This window comes from Phoenix dactylifera, unplaced genomic scaffold (genome assembly GCF_009389715.1).
Source record: "Phoenix dactylifera cultivar Barhee BC4 unplaced genomic scaffold, palm_55x_up_171113_PBpolish2nd_filt_p 001260F, whole genome shotgun sequence".
Classification (NCBI taxonomy): domain Eukaryota; kingdom Viridiplantae; phylum Streptophyta; class Magnoliopsida; order Arecales; family Arecaceae; genus Phoenix; species Phoenix dactylifera.
Window position 1 is genome coordinate 3,648 of NW_024068594.1, and position 21,149 is coordinate 24,796.

The window sequence follows — 21,149 nt, forward strand, 5'->3', positions numbered from 1 at the left end:
GAATATCCCTTGAATAGATTCTGGAGATTACTCCATTAGGAGCCCCAACAGAGAGATAATGAGCCTCGAGGTACCAAATCCACTAAGAACAAATTTCATTTTGATTCTTTTTATGTTGATTCCATTTACATATCTATTAAGTATTTCTCCCCCTTTTTGTCATCGTATCAAAAAGGAGGTAAGCAGAACACACAATCAATCATAGATCAAATTGCACAGAATTGAAGAGAATATGTCTACTCATTGTATTGATTTGTATGTAAAGACATTTTAGAATACAATAAGTAAAACAAAAAAAAATAAATGTCAAAATAACACAAAATGATCTAAGGCTTCCTCGAGGAGGATGCGGGTCCCCGAGGCATGCGCTCTGCAAGTAGTGTGACTGCATTGGTGACGTGCTCGAGCTGTCGGATAATGGCCGAGGTGGCCCTGCTATGTGTCGTATCGAGCTTGGTCACCGATTTCTGAAGGGTGTCCAGCTTGTCGATGAGCACATTCGCCAAGCGCTCGGCCCCCTGGGTAGTGGTGCCCATATCCTGTCGGACGTTATCGCGCATCTTCCGAGTGGTGCTCGAGACTTCGCTCATGCTATGGAACTGGGCTTGGACCAGGAACCTTACATTGTCGATCTCTTCCCGCACATGGGCTGTCATCTCAGCCACGGCGGACAGAGAAGGGACCAACGCTGAAGAAGGTGCAGGAGAAGGAGCAGGCACTGAACCCCGGAGCTCCCTAAGTAGGTCGTCCCGGAGATCTCTAACTATCTCCTGCCGCAACTCCCGGAGCTGAAGAAAAAATATCCCGCAAAATTCGATAAAATCGGATGCCAGGTCAGAAAATCAGTTTTAAAATTTTATCTATTTATTTATAACAGGTATAAATAAATAACATAACTATATTATGTTTACCATACCTCGATCCCGCAGCGGAAGATGGTCAAGGTACTCAGGAACAGAATCTGGTACAGGGCCAAGTGCTGGATCAGATACTGGATCAGATGCTAGATCTGGTACTGGATCTGGAACTGGATCTGGTGCCGGATCTGGTACTGATGGATCTGGTGCTATGCGAGGCCCGGATGTACGGACCCTCTACTTCACACGCACGCCAAGAAATGCAGGAAGGTAGGATGATGTCTGTATAGTGCAAAAACCCTTTTGCAAATAAACCCCTGGAAGAAAAAAATTTCAAAAATTCCTTCTTCCCTTTTTCTTTTTCTTTCTTTTCCTCTTTCTTCCCGTTTCCTTTTCCTCTCTTTTCAAGCTACTCAAAAGATCATGAATCTCCCCTCTCCCCAGATAAAATCTCTAGCAAAGAATGAAGAAAAAGCTAGCCTATTTATAGGCAAAGACAAGGCTGAACCAGGGAAGAGAAAACGCCAAAAGGGAAGAGTGAACGCCAAACATTTCATGATTTTATTGAATTTTTTGAACCGTTTGATTTCAATTAAATCAGTCCTATATTAAAGAGGTTTCAAAACCGAAGAGACACGTCTCTTCGGATCTTCAAATGGTAGCCGAAAGAGGGAAGATCAAGCGGCCTTCGATGTGTTCGGAAGAAGAAGAAGAATGCGGTCCACGGGAGAAAGTTTGCAGAAAATTGGTCCATGGACCGAGGAAGAAACCAGAACGTGTCATTCAAATAGAGGGGCAAACTAGTAAATGGGTTAATTCAAATGGGCTGAATCAAATGGGCTTGGGTCCATTATTGATTCTAAACCAAATTGAAGACCAATTTGAAAGATTTTGGATCCGAAAAAATTCCACATGAATCTGATTCATGTGAACTCCAATTAGTTCAATTTTCAGATCAATCCGAGTCACACTTGGACTAGAATAAATATGGAATAAATTCTAATAAAATCATCATTAAGCCCAATTACATTCATTTGAATCCAATTCAAAAACAAACTCAACAAATGAGTCCAAATCAATTTCAATTACATTAATTGAAACTTGATTAAGCCAGAATACAGACAAAATTAAATACACATCCATGAAATTCAGTATGTACCTCATGTTCAATGCTAGCTGAACATAGACAAAACCAAATTTCAAATGACCCACAATTTAATTCTCAATTAAATTGGATCAAGTCCTTCCTACTTAACTTGACTTATGTGCGTGACTCCGATAGGTTCGAACACTAAGCCGGTAGTACATGAACCACTCCATGCACTAATCGAGGTGACCATCTAGCAATGATACCCGATGTCCGGATAGGTCGAATATGCAAAGCAACATTCAAGAACCCATTCATATGGTTACCGCATAATTCATCCTTTTGACCAACGATGCTCAAGATGACCTAAAGTGAACTGTCACACTTTGGTCCGGTCATCCATATTGTATTTCAATTAATTAAATTCAAGTGACCAATCACTTGGTTTACCCTGGCCAAGGTTTTACTAAATTGAAACACAGCGAAACATCAACTCCTATAATCTGGAGCGGTCAATCCCTTCTTGACTCATACACAGACTTCGCGAGTACTTGACTGCACCCAGCAACTTTTCAATATCTGAATTAGAAATTCAGATCGTTCAGTGCCAAAGTACAGTGAGTTGCTTGCAAGTCACCGTGATAGTCTCAGGTCTAAGGGATACTTATGCCCATATGCTTTGTGAGCTAACTCCTGACAGTGGAGTGCTCAACAGGTGAGTCACTGTTCAGTGACGATGTACTCCTACATCTCACCTATATGCCATACCAATGTCTCCACACTCCTTGGTTAAGAGGACAACCAACTAAATGGCATACAACGACCTATACTTGACATAGCTATTGTCCAATTAATAGCTTGTCAATCGGTCGCGAACCAATTTAAGGACTAAATGATAAAACCTCCTTTATCCACTAAATTAGTCCTAAGGACTTCATTACAATACACAGGAGTTCCTATTTGAAGATGCAACACTTGTGATGAAAAGAATGCCAGAATAGATTTTATTATTCATTAAATAAAACATATACATTATTCTTACAATAAAAATTGGCTTTGGGACACAATTCCCTACAACTCCCACTTGAACTAAAGCCAATTTGTACAGTATCTAATACCCATCTTCGATTTGTGATAATCGAACTCCTTTACAGAAAGGGCTTTAGTGAATGGGTCAGCTAGGTTCTCCTTTCCATCGATCTTTTGAAGATTGACGTCACCTCGTTCCACGATCTCTCGTACAAGGTGGTAGCGACGCAGAATGTGCTTGGTTCTATGGTGGGACTTTGGCTCCTTTGCTTGTGCAATGGCTCCAGTATTGTCACAATACAAAAGAACTGGACCGTTGATTGAGGGAGCAACACCAAGTTGATTTACAAACTTCTTGATCCAAACAGCTTTCTTTGCCGCATCTGATGCAGCAACATACTCTGCTTCGCATACGGAATCGGCTACTGAATGCTGCTTGGAACTTTTCCAGCAGACTGCTCCTCCATTCAGGGTAAACACAAATCCCGACATACTCTTACTATCATCATGGTCTGACTGAAAACTAGAGTCTGTAAACCCCACAAGTTTTAAGTCGGATTCTCCATAGATTAACCATTGGTCCTTAGTATTTCTCAAATACTTAAGGATGGTTTTCACCACCTTCCAATGGTTCTCACCCGGATTAGACTGATACCTACTCGCTACTGCTAGTGAGTAAGCAACGTCCGGTCTTGTACATGTCATGGCGTACATGATAGAACCTACTGCAGAAGCATATGGGATTCTACTCATACGCTCTCTTTCTTCGGAAGTTGTCGGACAATCTTTCTTAGAGAGAGAAATTTCTTGGCCTATCGGAAGATAGCCCTTCTTGGAATGCTCCATGTTGAACCGCTTCAACATAGTGTCGATGTACGTGGATTGGGATAATCCAAGCAACCTCTTAGATCTATCTCTATAGATTTTCATCCCTAGGATGTAGGATGCTTCTCTCAGATCCTTCATGGAGAACTGTGATGACAGCCAGAGTTTCACATTTTGTAATGCAGGAATGTCATTCCCAATTAAGAGAATGTCATCCACATACAAGACAAGGAATGTGATCACTGAACCGTTAGCCCACTTGTAAACACAAGGTTCTTCTTCGTTCTTAACGAAGCCATACGTTTTGATAGTTTTATCGAAACGTATGTTCCAACTTCGAGAAGCTTGCTTAAGTCCATAAATGGACTTTTGTAGCTTGCATACTTTGGACTCGTCTGTGGATATGAAACCCTCAGGTTGTATCATATACACCTCTTCTTCCAGCTCTCCATTTAGAAAAGCTGTTTTCACATCCATTTGCCAGATTTCATAATCCATATATGCTGCTATAGCTAGCATGATCCGAATAGATTTTAGCATTGCCACAGGGGAAAAAGTCTCGTCATAATCGATACCATAACGTTGACGATACCCCTTGGCAACCAGACGGGCTTTATAGGTCTCCACCTTTCCATCTGCGCCTCTCTTTCTTTTGAAGATCCATTTGCACCCTATGGATTTTATCCCTTCGGGTGGATCAACTAGTGTCCATACACTATTGATTTTCATGGACTCCATTTCGGATTTCATGGCATTAAGCCACAACTCAGAGTCAGACCTCTGCATAGCATCCATATAGGTGATCGGATCCTCATTGTTCTCATCGAGCTCAATAGGATCCGCGTCATGAACCAAGAAATCGTAGTATCTATCCACTTGACGCGGTACTCTACCGGATCGCCTTAATGGTGCTTCTACATTGGGCTCCGGGTTTGATCTAATCAAAACCGATTCTGTGGGTTCAGTAGATTGTGTTAAATCTTTCACCTGCTGAACTTCACTAAGTTCAACCTTAGAGGCAACAATTCCTTCACTAAGGAATTCCTTTTCCAAAAATGTTGCCTTAAGTCCTACGAACACCTTTTGTTCATTAGGAAGGTAAAAGTAATAACCCCTAGTTTGCTTGGGGTACCCTACAAAATAACACTTATCGGACCTAGGATCCAGTTTGTCAGTTTGAGAACGTTTAACATAAGCCGGACATCCCCAAATCCTAAGGTATGAAAGTGTCGGCTTACGCCCAGTCCATATCTCATATGGAGTCTTCTCAACAGACTTACTTGGAACCTTATTTAGTATTATACACGCAGACTCTAAAGCATAACCCCAAAAAGATAGAGGCAGACTAGTAAACCCCATCATGGATCGAACCATGTCTAACAGAGTTCGATTCCTCCTTTCGGATACACCATTATGCTGAGGTGTTCCTGGAGGGGTCCATTGTGAGAGAATCCCATTCTCCTCTAAATAAGTCAAGAAATCACCGGAAAAGTATTCTCCTCCTCGGTCTGACCGAAGGATCTTAATACTCTTTCCAGTCTGTTTTTCTACTTCATTACGAAATCGTTTGAACATTTCAAATGATTCCGACTTATGCTTCATCAGATAGACATACCCATACCTGGATAGGTCATCTGTGAAGGTTATGAAGTAGGCATAATCACCTTTGGCACTTACGTTCATAGGTCCACATACATCAGTATGTATGAGGCCAAGAACATCGCTGGCTCGTTCACCCTCTCCAGAAAAAGGTGACTTGGTCATTTTACCCAGTAGACAGAATTCACAAGTTGGCAATGATTCACAATCATTGATTTCTAAAATGCCTTGTTGGGCTAACCTGTTTATCCTGTTTTTGTTTATATGACCAAGCCGGCAATGCCATAAATAGGTTTCATTGACTTTATCTAATTTAGGGTGTTTATTAGATGTGTACATTACATTCACAGGCAATGATAGAGTATAAATGCCATATTTCATTTGTCCACTGAAAATTTTAGTATCATTCAAAATGATATCACAAAATCTTTCATTTATATAAAAGGTATAACCATTCTTGGCCAAAAAACCTACAGAGATGACATTCATCAAGAATGCTGGACAAAAGTGACAATCATCTAACATAACTACTCCAGACTCAAAAAACAACTCAATGACTCCTAAAGCTAGGACTGGAACAGATCTTCCATCACCAACATTTAGGAATCGATCGCCGTTCTTGAATCTTCTACTTACTTGAAGTCCCTGCAAAGAATTGCAAATATTAATTGGACTTCCGGTATCCAATACCCAGGTAGTAGAATCATAAACAGAAAAATTACAAGGTGTTATCATATAATTACCTTGTGCAGCAACTGTTTGCTGCATTTTCTTCTTTGGCCTGTTTGGATCAAGGGACGCTAAATAAGCCGGACAGTTCCGCTTCCAGTGACCCTGCTTCTTGCAGAAGAAGCATTCTGCCTTACTCTGATCAGATTTCTGCTTCATAGTCTGTTTGGGCTTAGAGACCCCAGCACGAGCTTTCTGCACCTTCTTCTTCTTTCCTTTCTTAAAGGAAGAAAGTCCTGCAGAAGTCCCACCTACCACATTCACCGACTCCTTTTTGAGTTGGTGATCCTTCTCATAGGTCTGCAGTAAACCTAGCAAACCATGATAGGATACTTCAGGTTTAGTCATTCTATAATGACTAAGGAAGGTCAGGTAGGACTTGGGAAGTGAATTCAAAATGGCATCCTTGCCCAATTGCTCGTGCAAAGGAAAGCCAAGTTTACTTAGGCGATCAATTTGTTCGACCATGTACAATACATGATCGGTGACCGATGCCCCTTCCCTCATGCGGGCATTGAATATAGCGCAGGAGGTCTTATGTCGTTCAACATCATCAGGTGTGCCGAAAGACTCCTTCAACATTTGAAGGATTTCCACTGGCTGCGCTTCCTCGAATTTACGACTAAACTCGTCATTCATCGAGGCCCTCATGATGCAACGCACTGTAGTGCGATCGTTGAGCCACTTCTGATAAGCGTCTCTGATTGCACGTGGTGCATTGGCTGCAGGTTCCTCAGGTACAGGATCCGATATCACATACAGGATCCGCTCATGCTCTAATACTATTTTCATCTTTCGATACCAGCTATCGAAGTTAGTTCCATTAAGCTTATCATTGTCTAATAGTGTTCGGAGGGATAATGAGTTAGCCATATCTGAAAGGAAAAACCAGAGCTAATTAGTATATGATTTATTTTAATTCTAAAGACTTGGACTTCAGTCTAAAGATTTCTCCCACTATTTTAGTCAAATTTTTAGCCTCTACCTTTAATTCGAGGAATTACTTTAATTCCTTAGCGGGTACTAGAATCCACATGGACTATATACAGGCCCGAGGAAAGCTCGGCCAACCCATATGCATCTAAGGGTAGGTACATTACCAATTATTTCTCTAAATAATTTCTAGTATTTTATTTTGCCCCAGGTGGTAATCAGTAGGCAGAGGCCTCCACTGAAAATCCTGGTCAGATCCAACCATTAATGAACTAACTCGATGACACTACCTAATGTATGATCAGGCCCGAGGAAAGCTCGGCCAACCTAATCACAATCAGATAGCTCAAAGAGCTATCATATAATGAAGGATAATTCCAATATTCAGATGAACACCAGACGGAAGCGTCCTGCATGTCCAACTGAAATACTGGACCAATTATCATCCATGTTAATGGGAGGCTATGACCTAGTTATCTATATAACTATATCATTTTAAGGACCTAATAATTTAGAGGATTTTAGAGAGACCGATAATTCTATATCCTCCCACTGACTGCACTGAGTCATATAGAGGACATAGAATTTCATTGGTCTATGGACATCTAAATCAGTCATACTGATTTCCTTATTGACATGGGTGAGTACCAAGTCTCAAGATATCTAAATCAAAGCTTGAACGACCACATTGGCCAGGTAAGAGAGATCACGGGAGGGTTCCGCCATTAACCGTCTTTCCTAGACACCAACAGAGTTGGCCAGGAAAGAGGTAGCCCCAATTAATAACCGTAGATCCAACTTGCCTTAGACACCAAATGGTATGTCAAGTTGATTTAGATAGTCATTAAGAACTCAGGCTCGACCACTGAGCCACAATCAGATCCAATTGAAGTGTTTGGACATGATCAACTAAACTATTGAGTTTGATCAAATTAGAAAAATGAATTTAGTCTAATACAACTATTGATTCCAATTCAATTCTAACATTAGGTCTAACCTAATCAACTAATCTGATTGTGCTAACCCATGCCCCAAAACCCATGTTCAAATTTAAATTTTAAAAATTTTTAAATTTTAAATTCAACATTTAATTCTTTATTAAATGTATTATGATCATGGATTCAAGGTGTCAATTTATTCCAAATATAAACAATTTATATTTAAACTTTGTGGTCATAATAAATTTAAAACTGAAATTTCATAAATATCAATTATGCATAATTTCACAAAAATAAACTATTTATTTTATGATACAAATTAATCTCAATTTTGTGCTAGGACAACCTTTTCACTATAAGGGGTTAACCTTATAGCAGGACAACCTTATAATTCAGCACAAGATTGATATTTTATCAATAAATCTAGATCTAATCTAAATTTAAAAATTAAATCATGCATAATTCTAGATATTATAGGCCAATTCCATCGGCCAACCTGGCTCTGATACCAATTGAAGAAAAAATATCCCGCAAAATCCGATAAAATCGGATGCCAGGTCAGAAAATCAGTTTTAAAATTTTATCTATTTATTTATAACAGGTATAAATAAATAACATAACTATATTATGTTTACCATACCTCGATCCCGCAGCGGAAGATGGTCAAGGTACTCAGGAACAGAATCTGGTACAGGGCCAAGTGCTGGATCAGATACTGGATCAGATGCTAGATCTGGTACTGGATCGGGAACTGGATCTGGAACTGGATCTGGTGCCGGATCTGGTACTGATGGATCTGGTGCTATGCGAGGCCCGGATGTACGGACCCTCTACTTCACACGCACGCCAAGAAATGCAGGAAGGTAGGATGATGTCTGTATAGTGCAAAAACCCTTTTGCAAATAAACCCCTGGAAGAAAAAAATTTCAAAAATTCCTTCTTCCCTTTTTCTTTTTCTTTCTTTTCCTCTTTCTTCCCGTTTCCTTTTCCTCTCTTTTCAAGCTACTCAAAAGATCATGAATCTCCCCTCTCCCCAGATAAAATCTCTAGCAAAGAATGAAGAAAAAGCTAGCCTATTTATAGGCAAAGACAAGGCTGAACCAGGGAAGAGAAAACGCCAAAAGGGAAGAGTGAACGCCAAACATTTCATGATTTTATTGAATTTTTTGAACCGTTTGATTTCAATTAAATCAGTCCTATATTAAAGAGGTTTCAAAACCGAAGAGACACGTCTCTTCGGATCTTCAAATGGTAGCCGAAAGAGGGAAGATCAAGCGGCCTTCGATGTGTTCGGAAGAAGAAGAAGAATGCGGTCCACGGGAGAAAGTTTGCAGAAAATTGGTCCATGGACCGAGGAAGAAACCAGAACGTGTCATTCAAATAGAGGGGCAAACTAGTAAATGGGTTAATTCAAATGGGCTGAATCAAATGGGCTTGGGTCCATTATTGATTCTAAACCAAATTGAAGACCAATTTGAAAGATTTTGGATCCGAAAAAATTCCACATGAATCTGATTCATGTGAACTCCAATTAGTTCAATTTTCAGATCAATCCGAGTCACACTTGGACTAGAATAAATATGGAATAAATTCTAATAAAATCATCATTAAGCCCAATTACATTCATTTGAATCCAATTCAAAAACAAACTCAACAAATGAGTCCAAATCAATTTCAATTACATTAATTGAAACTTGATTAAGCCAGAATACAGACATAATTAAATACACATCCATGAAATTCAGTATGTACCTCATGTTCAATGCTAGCTGAACATAGACAAAACCAAATTTCAAATGACCCACAATTTAATTCTCAATTAAATTGGATCAAGTCCTTCCTACTTAACTTGACTTATGTGCGTGACTCCGATAGGTTCGAACACTAAGCCGGTAGTACATGAACCACTCCATGCACTAATCGAGGTGACCATCTAGCAATGATACCCGATGTCCGGATAGGTCGAATATGCAAAGCAACATTCAAGAACCCATTCATATGGTTACCGCATAATTCATCCTTTTGACCAACGATGCTCAAGATGACCTAAAGTGAACTGTCACACTTTGGTCCGGTCATCCATATTGTATTTCAATTAATTAAATTCAAGTGACCAATCACTTGGTTTACCCTGGCCAAGGTTTTACTAAATTGAAACACAGTGAAACATCAACTCCTATAATCTGGATCGGTCAATCCCTTCTTGACTCATACACAGACTTCGCGAGTACTTGACTGCACCCAGCAACTTTTCAATATCTGAATTAGAAATTCAGATCGTTCAGTGCCAAAGTACAGTGAGTTGCTTGCAAGTCACCGTGATAGTCTCAGGTCTAAGGGATACTTATGCCCATATGCTTTGTGAGCTAACTCCTGACAGTGGAGTGCTCAACAGGTAAGTCACTGTTCAGTGACGATGTACTCCTACATCTCACCTATATGCCATACCAGTGTCTCCACACTCCTTGGTTAAGAGGACAACCAACTAAATGGCATACAACGACCTATACTTGACATAGCTATTGTCCAATTAATAGCTTGTCAATCGGTCGCGAACCAATTTAGGGACTAAATGATAAAACCTCATTTATCCACTAAATTAGTCCTAAGGACTTCATCACAATACACAGGAGTTCCTATTTGAAGATGCAACACTTGTGATGAAAAGAATGCCAGAATAGATTTTATTATTCATTAAATAAAACATATACATTATTCTTACAATAAAAATTGGCTTTGGGACACAATTCCCAACAGGAGCTGCTCAGGAGCGATCTGGACCTCCATGGGCTGAGTAGGTGGAGCTGAGGAGGAGGGTCCGGCTGAGGTGGAGGGTACTGGAGTGGAAGGCTGAGTGGGATAATCAGAATCAGGGTCTGGACTAGAAGAATGTCTGGTGGTATGTGTGGAGGTAGAAGACTTCCTAACCCATGTCCCCTCTACCTTCCGAAAGCCCATCCTGTGCAGGGTTCCCGTTCGCGTGCGATCTGTCCATCGCAATGCACGAGAGGGTTCCCCCTCAGGAATAGGGATCTCGGCCTCCCTAAACAACAGGGTGAACATCATGCCGTAGGGGAGGGTGAGCCTAGGTCTATCTAGTGGCTCACATAGATATCTATAAATAAGTTTTGGGAAGTTGACTGGGGTATCCTGGAGAATATAGAACATAAGGGCGAGGTCCCTCTCAGAAACAAAATCGAAGCGGCCAGTCTTCGGGAAGAGGGACCTAGACAGGATGCTCAGGAGGATCCGCACCTCAACTGGAAGTGAGCTAGCGGATACCTCAACTAAGGGGGACTGAGGTGGATAACCTAGAATGGCCGTAAGGGCCTCAGTCCTATCCTCGGGGTGTGTGGGAGCCACCCCTACTTGTGGAAGGTGGAGGATTTGGGCAATGATATCCTCCGAGACGAACAAAGGGACACCGGCTACCGTGCCCTCTATACCCCCATCTTTCCTATGGACGGTACCATAAAACTCTCTAACTAGTCCAGGGTATGTGGGGAGATCTAGGGTAAAGAAATACTCTAGTCCCTGGACTCGCAACCTCTCTCCTATCGTAAAGCCCTCCCGGGAGAGATAGTCGAAATCGACGTATCTCCCGGTGGAGACCGCCTTCCCGGCACACGGCCTCGAGGGAACGGCCCTCGGCGGGGAACGAGCCGGAGGTTGTGGCCTCACGGGGTCGTTCCGGGCCTTGGAACACCGCTCGGCACCGGTCGCGGAATGGGGCCTCTTCTGGCTTGGGACAATGGTTTTGCGAGGCATGGTTGACCTAGAACGGGATGAAAACCTAATGGACGATGAAAAATCGACGGAAAAAGGACCTAGAGGCGGCCGGAGACGTTCTAGGAGTCGATCTAGGGTTTTGAACAGTGGCGGCGGTGAAAAGATGTGTTTTCTAAATGATGGAGTTAGGGTTAAAAAGTCGGATCCCGACTGCGAGTCGACTCCACTGAGTCGCGAGTCGACTCGACCTCGAGTCGACTCCAAAATATGCGCGAGTCGACTCTCCTTATGCGGCTGTTTACCTCGAGTCGACTCCCGACTGTATGCGAGTCGACTCTCCCTCTGCTGCCATCGTTCTCGAGTCGACTCCCGTAAATATGCGAGTCGACTCCCCCTTACGAGCCGACTCTGAAACTTGCTCGAGTCGTCTCGAACTCTGGCACGCACCTAAAAGTCATGCTATGTTCGTGCCGAATGAGGGAAAATCACTAAGTTATGATCTGATTTGATGATCATTGTAAAGAAACTCTAAATTAACCATGATCTAATCATCAAAATCAATGAACTAGTGGAAAATACCACTAGGATGGATCAATCACTCCTAATCCCCTCCTAAACACACTAAATCTCTCTTCACTTAGGGGTTTTGTAAAAATGTCAGCTAATTGATCATCAGTGCAAACAAATTGTAGTGTCACATCACCATTCAGTACATGATCTCTTATGAAGTGATGTCTTATCTCAATATGTTTAGTTCTTGAATGCTGAATTGGATTTTTAGTTAGATTAATGGCACTTGTATTATCACAATTAATGGGTATTTTATCTTGTTTAATGCCATAATCTTCTAATTGTTGTTTGATCCACAAGATTTGAGCACAACAACTCCCGGCTGCAACATATTCAGCTTCAGTAGTAGATAATGCAACCTAGTTTTGTTTCTTGCTAAACCATGATATTAAGTTTTTTTCTAGGAATTGACATGACCCGCTGGTGCTTTTTCTATCAAGTTTACATCCAGCAAAGTCTGAATCTGTATATCCTATTAAGATCAGGCTAGATTCTTTAGAATACCATAAACCTATATTCTTAGTTCCTATTAGGTATTTAAAGATTCTCTTAACTGCAATTAGATGTGATTCCTTAGGATTAGACTGATATCTAGCACACATGCAAACACTAAACATGATATCAGGTCTACTTGCAGTAAGATACAATAAAGATCCTATCATACCTCTATATAGTTTCTGATCTACAGATTTACCTGATTCATTTTGGTCTAATTTGCATGAAGAGCTCATGGGGGTGCTGATTGACTTGTTCCCCTCCATATCAAACTTTTTAAGTATCTCCTTGATATATTTGGCTTGATTGATGAAGATGCCTCCTTCAGACTGTTTGATTTGAAGCCCGAGGAAGTAGTTCAGCTTTTTCATCATGCTCATCTCAAATTCACTCTGCATCAAATCAGCAAATTCTTCGCAGAGGCGATTGTTAGTAGCACCGAAAATAATATCATCAACGTAAATCTGCACTAATAACATATCTTTGTTTTGCTTTTTCAGAAATAGTGTTGTATCTACATTACCCCTAGAGAACTCATGTTCTAATAGGAATTTGCTAAGCCTCTCATACCATGCTCTAGGTGCTTGTTTCAAACCATAAAGTGCTTTGTTCAATTTATATACATGATTAGGGTATTGATGATTTTCAAAACCAGGAGGTTGTTCTACATATACCTCCTCATTAATATACCCATTTAAAAATGCACTTTTTACATCCATTTGAAATAGTTTGAAGTCCTTAGAGCATGCATATGCTAATAATAATCTAATAGCCTCAAGTCTAGCTATAGGAGCAAAGGTTTCATCAAAATCTATACCTTCTTCTTGATTATAGCCCTTTGCTACTAGTCTAGCCTTATTCCTTATGACAATTCCATTTTCATCAAGTTTATTTTTATGAATCCATTTGGTACCTATAATTGGATATTCAGAAGGTCTTTCAACTAGATTCCATACTTTGTTTCTAGTAAATTGGTTTAATTCTTCTTGCATTGCATTTATCCAATTTACATCTTTTTCAGCTTCTTCTATGCGTTTAGGCTCAAAATGTGAAACGAAAGCTAGATGATTGTTTAAGTTCCTAAGGGATGCTCTAGTCCTAATAGGTTGAGACGGATCATCTAGAATTAATTCCTTAGGATGCCCGTGAGCATGCCTCCAAGCTTTGGTTAGCCCATGATCTACTATAGTCTCTTGGCTTGATGATGCATCTTCAATTAATTTTCGACTGTTATCTTGTAATGTCATCTCGTCAATCTTTTCTTCAAGAATTTCCGTATCATCATCAAAATTAACTCTCTTACTAGAAGAGATATCACTAGAATCATCGAAGACAACATGTATGGATTCTTCTATAACTAGGGTTCTTTTATTAAAGACTCTATATGCTTTACTAGTTATAGAGTACCCTAAGAATATGCCCTCATCAGATTTAGAATCAAATTTTCCTAGATTATCTTTTCCATTATTATGAACAAAACACCTACATCCAAAGATATGAAAATAGTTTACCTTTGGTTTTCTGTTTTTCCAAAGTTCATAAGGTGTTTTCTTTATAATAGGTCTCAATAAAACTCTATTTAATATATGACAAGAAGTATTAATGGCTTCTCCCCAAAAGTACTTAGGGAGGTTACTTTCACATAACATAGTTCTAGCCATTTCCTCTAGAGTTCTATTTTTTCTCTCCACAACTCCATTTTGTTGTGGTGTCCTAGGTGCAGAAAAATTATGTGTTATCCCCTTTTTACTACAAAACTCATCAAATAAATGATTGTCAAATTCGGTACCATGGTCACTTCTAATAGCTACTACTGAAGTATCTCTAGCATTGGTTACTTCTTTATGAAATTTCTTGAAAACTGAAAAAGCTTGATCCTTATGAGCTAAGAACATGACCCAAGTGTATCTAGAATAATCATCTACAATAACTAGACCATATTTATTTCCACCTAGGCTTGTTGTTCTAGTTGGTCCGAATAGGTCCATGTGTAGTAGTTCTAGAGGTCTAGAGGTAGAGACACAATTTATAGATTTAAAGGAGTTCCTTGATTGTTTGCCAAATTGACATGCTTCACATATTTTATTCTTTTCAAACTTTAATTGTGGCAAACCTATCACAGAATCTCTTTTAACTAGTTCAGATATTGTGTCCATGCTTGCATGACCTAACTTACGGTGCCATAACCAACTAGCATCATTATCCTTAGTTTCATTAACAACTAAACACGGGTTGTGTTTGGCAAGCTCCTCAAGGTCTACAACATACATATTTCCACGTCTTATTCCTTTAAAAACTAAGCTATTGTCATTTGGGTTTGTTATGATGCATAGTGATGGTTTAAACATAACATTATAACCTCTATCACATAATTGACTAATGCTTAATAAATTATGCTTAAGACCATCAACATATCGAACATTATCAATAAAAGTAGAAGGGGTAATTTGAACTTTACCTATACCAATGATGTGACCTTGGTTATTGTCTCCAAAAGTCACAGCACCTCCCTTCTTAGCTTCAAGGGTGAAGAATTGATCCTTGTCACCCGTCATGTGTCTTGAGCAGCCACTATCCAAGTACCAGCAATTTTTGTTGACCTTGGCTGCAAGACACTCCTACACAAGCAAATCATATAATCTTAGGTACCCAAGTTTTCTTGGATCCTTCATGGTTAGTCATGTTGGTTCCTTTTGGAACCCATACCCTTTTAATTTTTCTTTTTGTTTTTCCTTTTCTATAATTGCACACATTTTCTTTATGTCCTAAAGTTCCACAACAAAAACAGGTTATTTTCTTAGTTTTGCTTTCTCCTGCTTTAACAAAGAAGTTACTAAGAAGTTTTTGCTTATTTTTTGGTTTATATCCTAAACCTGCTCTATTGAATACCGCTCGTTGACTATTAAGTATCATATTCAATTTTTCTGAAATATATGTAAATTTTTCAACCAAGGGTTTGTATTTTTCAAGTTCTTTAGTTAGTGTTTGTTTTTCTGCTTTTAGATCATTTAGTTCTTTTGTGATACTCTCATTTATATGTTTATTATTTTTGGGTTCTAATGTTTCTTTGTTCAGCCTTTCATTTTCTTTAGTTAAGGTATTATTCTTTTGTACCAAGATTTGGTTGTTTGTTTTAAGTTCTGCATTCTCTTTGATAAGAACATCTTTATCCTTAACTAATGAATCATACTTACGGAGATGAGTTTGGTTAGTTACTTTTAGTTCTTTGTTTTTAACGTTTATTGTTTTGTATTCATCCATTAATTCATTGAAAGCATCATATAGTTCATCGAAAGTAAAATCTAAATGTGGTGCGGATGTTACCTCATTGTCATTGGCCATTAAGCAGAAATTGGCCTTTTCTTCTAGTTCCTCATCCGATGATGACAATGATGCGTCGGAGTCCGATAGGGTGGTGACAAGAGCTTTCTTCTTCTTGTACTTGCTCCCCTTCTTCAGTATGGGACACTCAGCTCTGATGTGCCCCGGCTTCTTGCACTCATAACACCCAATCCCCTCATTTTCCCTTTCCTTACCTTTATCCTTGCGATAGGAATTTGAGGGGCCTCTCCTTTGATGAAAGGTCTTCTTTTGGTTGATGAATTTTCTGAACTTGCGCACGAGAAGAGCCTCATCATCATCTCCCTCATGATCCTCTTCTTCACTGCTGCTACTGCAAGACAAGTCTTTATTAGTTGAAGTAGATTTAAGAGCTATTACCTTTTTCTTATGGGAGGACTCTTCTTCGTTGTGTTGCTTCATGGTTAGCTCGTGCGTCATTAGAGATCCAAGAAGCTCCTCAAGAGGAAGCTTGTTCAAATCCTTTGCTTCTTGGATTGCCGTCACTTTGGCTTCCCATGACCTTGGTAAGCAGCGAAGAATCTTCCTGACAAGATCACTGTTAGTATAGTTTTTGCCAAGGCTTTTTAGGCCATTAACAATGTCAGTAAATCTAGTAAACATGCATGTAATTGTTTCATTAGAATCCATCTTAAATAGTTCATACTTATGAACCAATATATTTATTTTGGATTCTTTGACTTGATTTGTGCCCTCATGGGTCACTTCAAGTCTATCCCAAATCTCTTTTGCAGAATTGCAAGTAGAGACTCTATTGAATTTATTCCTATCTAGTGCACAATAGAGCACATTCATTGCTTTGGCATTGAGTTGTGCCTTCCTAAAGTCATGGTCATCCCAATCCTTTTCTAGTTTGGGTACTGTGACACCCTCTACATGGATGGATGGGATGTATGGTCCATTCAATATGATGGTCCACATCTCATAATCTTGGGCTTGGATAAATATCCTCATCCTAGCCTTCCAATATGAGTAGTCGGATCCATTAAAGAATGGGGGTCTTTGGGTGGACTGACCCTCGATGTGGGAAGATCTAAATGGGGTTGTCATTTTGATCTTTGACTCTTAGGGTAGAAGAGTTTAGGCTCTGATACCACTTGTTGCCCAGATAGACAACCCAAGAGGGGGGGTGAATTTAGTTTTTAAAATAATTTGCAACTAAAATATTTGTGGAAGACTAATTAAGACTTTAGCAAGATGATTAGTTAGTTGCTATATGCTGTGAGTGAGATGAGAGTAAGAGAAAGAAACAAACAATCACAAACACAAGGTTTTTATAGTGGTTCGGAGCTAACCCTTGCTCCTACGTCCACTCCCCAAGTCTCACTTGGGAATTCATTATAACCCCCTAGATTACAGTCGGTTGTTTTACAAGCTCACAACCTAACTTGTTGTTTTACGAGCTCACAACGAACTCGGTCGGTTTTTCCTGGCTCACCGACTAGAACCACCCCGATTGTTTTTCCGGGATCACAATCGAACCCTTACACGTTGGTTTTAACCTAGGCTCACCAACCAACCTCTACACCCTTGATTCAATCCCCCGATTGAACCAAGCTAAGACAATATGCTAATAATGAGGACAAACAGAAAAACAGAGCTTCTCAAAAGCAAATATACAGCAATATTAATAAAAGCAAAGTTAAGAGCCCTCAAACGCGTTTAAGTTGGAGAAGAGAAAGGGCTTCTTGAACTTCAGGTCTCCTCTTGAAATTCTGGACGACTTGAAGGCAGGAGGAGATCTCTTTCAATGTTGGAAAGATGTGGTTGGAAGGAGTTAATGGCGCTCTTCCCTCTTTTCGTTGAAAGACCACTTGCAGAGAATGAATGCTTGATCTTTTTGAATGGAATGGTAGTTCTCTGCCTTGCTACAGTCCTCTGTGGCTATTTAACCCATCCCCCACGGAAACTAGCCGTTAGACACCTTTTTCTGCCCGTTCTGCACACTCTGCACAACCTGACAATATGTCCGTTGGGGGTCGGAGTCGACTCGCGCGATCTGGAGTCGACTCGGCTGTAGCGAGAGTCGACTCATGCTTTTCTGGAGTCGGCTCGGCAACTGTTCCGGATTTGAATTAAAGTGACCTCCTCGACTGGGAGTCGACTCGACTTAACCTGGAGTCGACTCGCCAACTTCTGGAGCTGACTTGGCATTCTCAGAGTCGGCTCATCCCATGAAGTCCATGGAGCTAATTTTCAACTTGGCCCACTCGAGTCGACTCGACAGTCCTGGGAGTCGACTCGGCGCTCAGAGCCCGAACTTCCGATCTTCTGCCATTCGCCTCGTCCAGTCTTGGAGTCGACTCGGACTGTTCCGGAGTCGACTCGGCTCTCAGTTTCCGAAACATACCCTTCTGCCTTGGAGTCGACTCGAGCTGTCTGGGAGTCGACTCGGCTCTCAGAGACAATAATTTGGTCTTCTGTCTTTTTGGGATCGCGCTGTCTCGGAGTCGACTCGCGCATTGCGGGAGTCGACTCGAATCTCAGAGTCCGAAAACTGCTCTCTGACTTTTGCCTTGTGAACCACTGAGAGTCGACTCTCGCTTTCTTTGGAGTCGACCTGCCAACCATCGGAGTCGACTCGCGTTCCACAGGAGTTGACTCGAATCTCAGGGTCGAAAATCGCTCTCTGACTTTTCTGTCTGTAACTCCTTGGAGTCGACTCATATTACTCCGGAGTCGACTCGGTAAGCATCGGAGTCGACTCGCGCACTTCAGGAGTCGACTCGCTGACAGATTTTGAGTTGATGCTTTCTGTTCGTCTGTCTGTTCTCAGTCGGAGTCGACTCATAATGATCCGGAGTCGACTCAAGCCCGTGCTAGTGATTCTGATATGCTTGGAGTCGACTCGTAATATTCTGGAGTCGACTCGAGTCTCAGACTTTGGTTCAAATTGACTTCTTAACTTATCCAAACTATCTTGAACCAAATCTAGAGACACTTAGATAAGATTTTCACTGAAACACTCAATTGAATTCATTAGTAAACAAAAGATATACTCAAATGCTTTGAGCTCATCAAAATCAAATAGGGTTTTAATCAATCACTCCACACTTTTGATACTAGTTTCCGGCAGCAGAAAATTTTAGAGGTATCCACTTGTTTGAAAGATCTAAATTGTTTTTTTCTTGGTACATAGCTATTTTCTGATAATTCATTAAGATCAAGCTCTAGACCGATGACATTTTACAACTGTTCTCCTTCTTGGGTGGATGTTATATCAGTTAAGGCTGGTTTGGTTATTTTTTATTTTTTTCTGATGTGGCATTTAGGTCTTATTTAAGTGAACGATTTGGATAATATTCTGCTAAGTTGTGAGTTAAAGTGTTGAATAAGAATAAACCTCAGGGGGTAAGCATAGGTTTTTCAAGCTATTGAATGTAAGTATAATTTATTTCTAATCTTAGAGAATTTTTTGTAATTTACAAATCACTCAGAGGCAATTTGACTTTTCACATAAGGTAAACGGATTCGCTAATACCATTAATTGAACTTGAGATAAGTATAGGTTCTACAAATTATTAGATGTAAGTGTAATAAATATAAACCTTAAGAAGATTTTTATAATTTACTTTTTATTCTATTAATATTAATAACTTTGTATTTTTTTCTTTTTGAAGAATTGCGTTGGAGCTATAATGGCATCCACGTTAATGCATGTTAGACAGATTCCATATTGTGAAAGAGCATAGACTCACACATAACATGGTAGCTGCTATTCATTCAATCTGCTACTTATATATATATATATATATATATATATATATATATAGGATGGGAAGCAACTGCAAATGATGCTAAAATTTTTCTAGTGCAAAACAATTCTAGAATGCCAACTTCCCTTGGCCCTTTGAAGTAATCTAGAATTATCTTATATTGTATTTGTTTAATGACTTGTATAAATAATGTGATTGTTGTTAATGACTTGCATAAATAATGTGATTGTTGATTCAGGGTAGACCAAAATGCCCGATTTTCTCTAACCATATTGTGGGGAGGGTTATTACATAAGTCATTATAGGGGATTGAGATGGAGTTCAGCTCAAATGGAGGAGCTATTTAATTACAGGCACTCATCTTTGAGCATTTTTTTTGGGAATTAATGGCCCAATTCTTAGTTCATACATAAATACCTCTTTATAAATTATGGATGCAGTGTTATATTGTGATTGTATGTTGTGCTATAGATAATTTTATTTATTTGGTAAATATGAGAGGGAAGATCATATAGTAGATGATGATGTAGAACTCCCATAAGAGATCCTTTATTTGGTAAATATGAGAGGGAAGATCATATAGTAGATGATGATGTAGAACTCCCATAAGGTGGAAACTCACTGGAGCAAGTTCAAATAAACATGATACCTAGCCATTTGCATTACATGGGCCAAGTTCAAGATAAAATATCATGACACGTGGGAAAGATAGAATATCCAAAACGAGGTTCTTTTTGATGTTTCACTTAGACTTATTTTAACTTATGTATCAACATATATAATGAAGCATAACTATATTGTATAATTAATTTTCAATGATAATAGATTTAATTAGTCTAATTACAAATCATATATGTGAACTTTATATGCATAATTGTATATTCAATGGTCATCGGTAAATGGATAATATTTATGAAATGATGGAGAAAATACATTTGCATTGAGTTTTCATTTTTCTGCTTACCTAACATGTTTTTCTATTTTTTATTATGAAAAAAATAAAAATAGCAATGACTACTAAGCATGTTTTTGTTTTCAAAAATCAGAAATAAAAAAATAAAAATGATGCCAAATGCGCCCTCCGGCCTAAAGGTCCGAGTCGGTTTGGATTAAAGATCCAGGTTAGGTTGGATTAAGTTCAGAGTTTAAATTAGCCACTTGGGGATCTGTGTCTGGTCGGGCTCAACACTTGGGTCCTAGATCGGGTCAGATTCTTGTCTCGGGCTCTATGTTTAAGAGTGGCAAAATATGACCCGATCCGCTAACCCGACTTGTGTTCGAC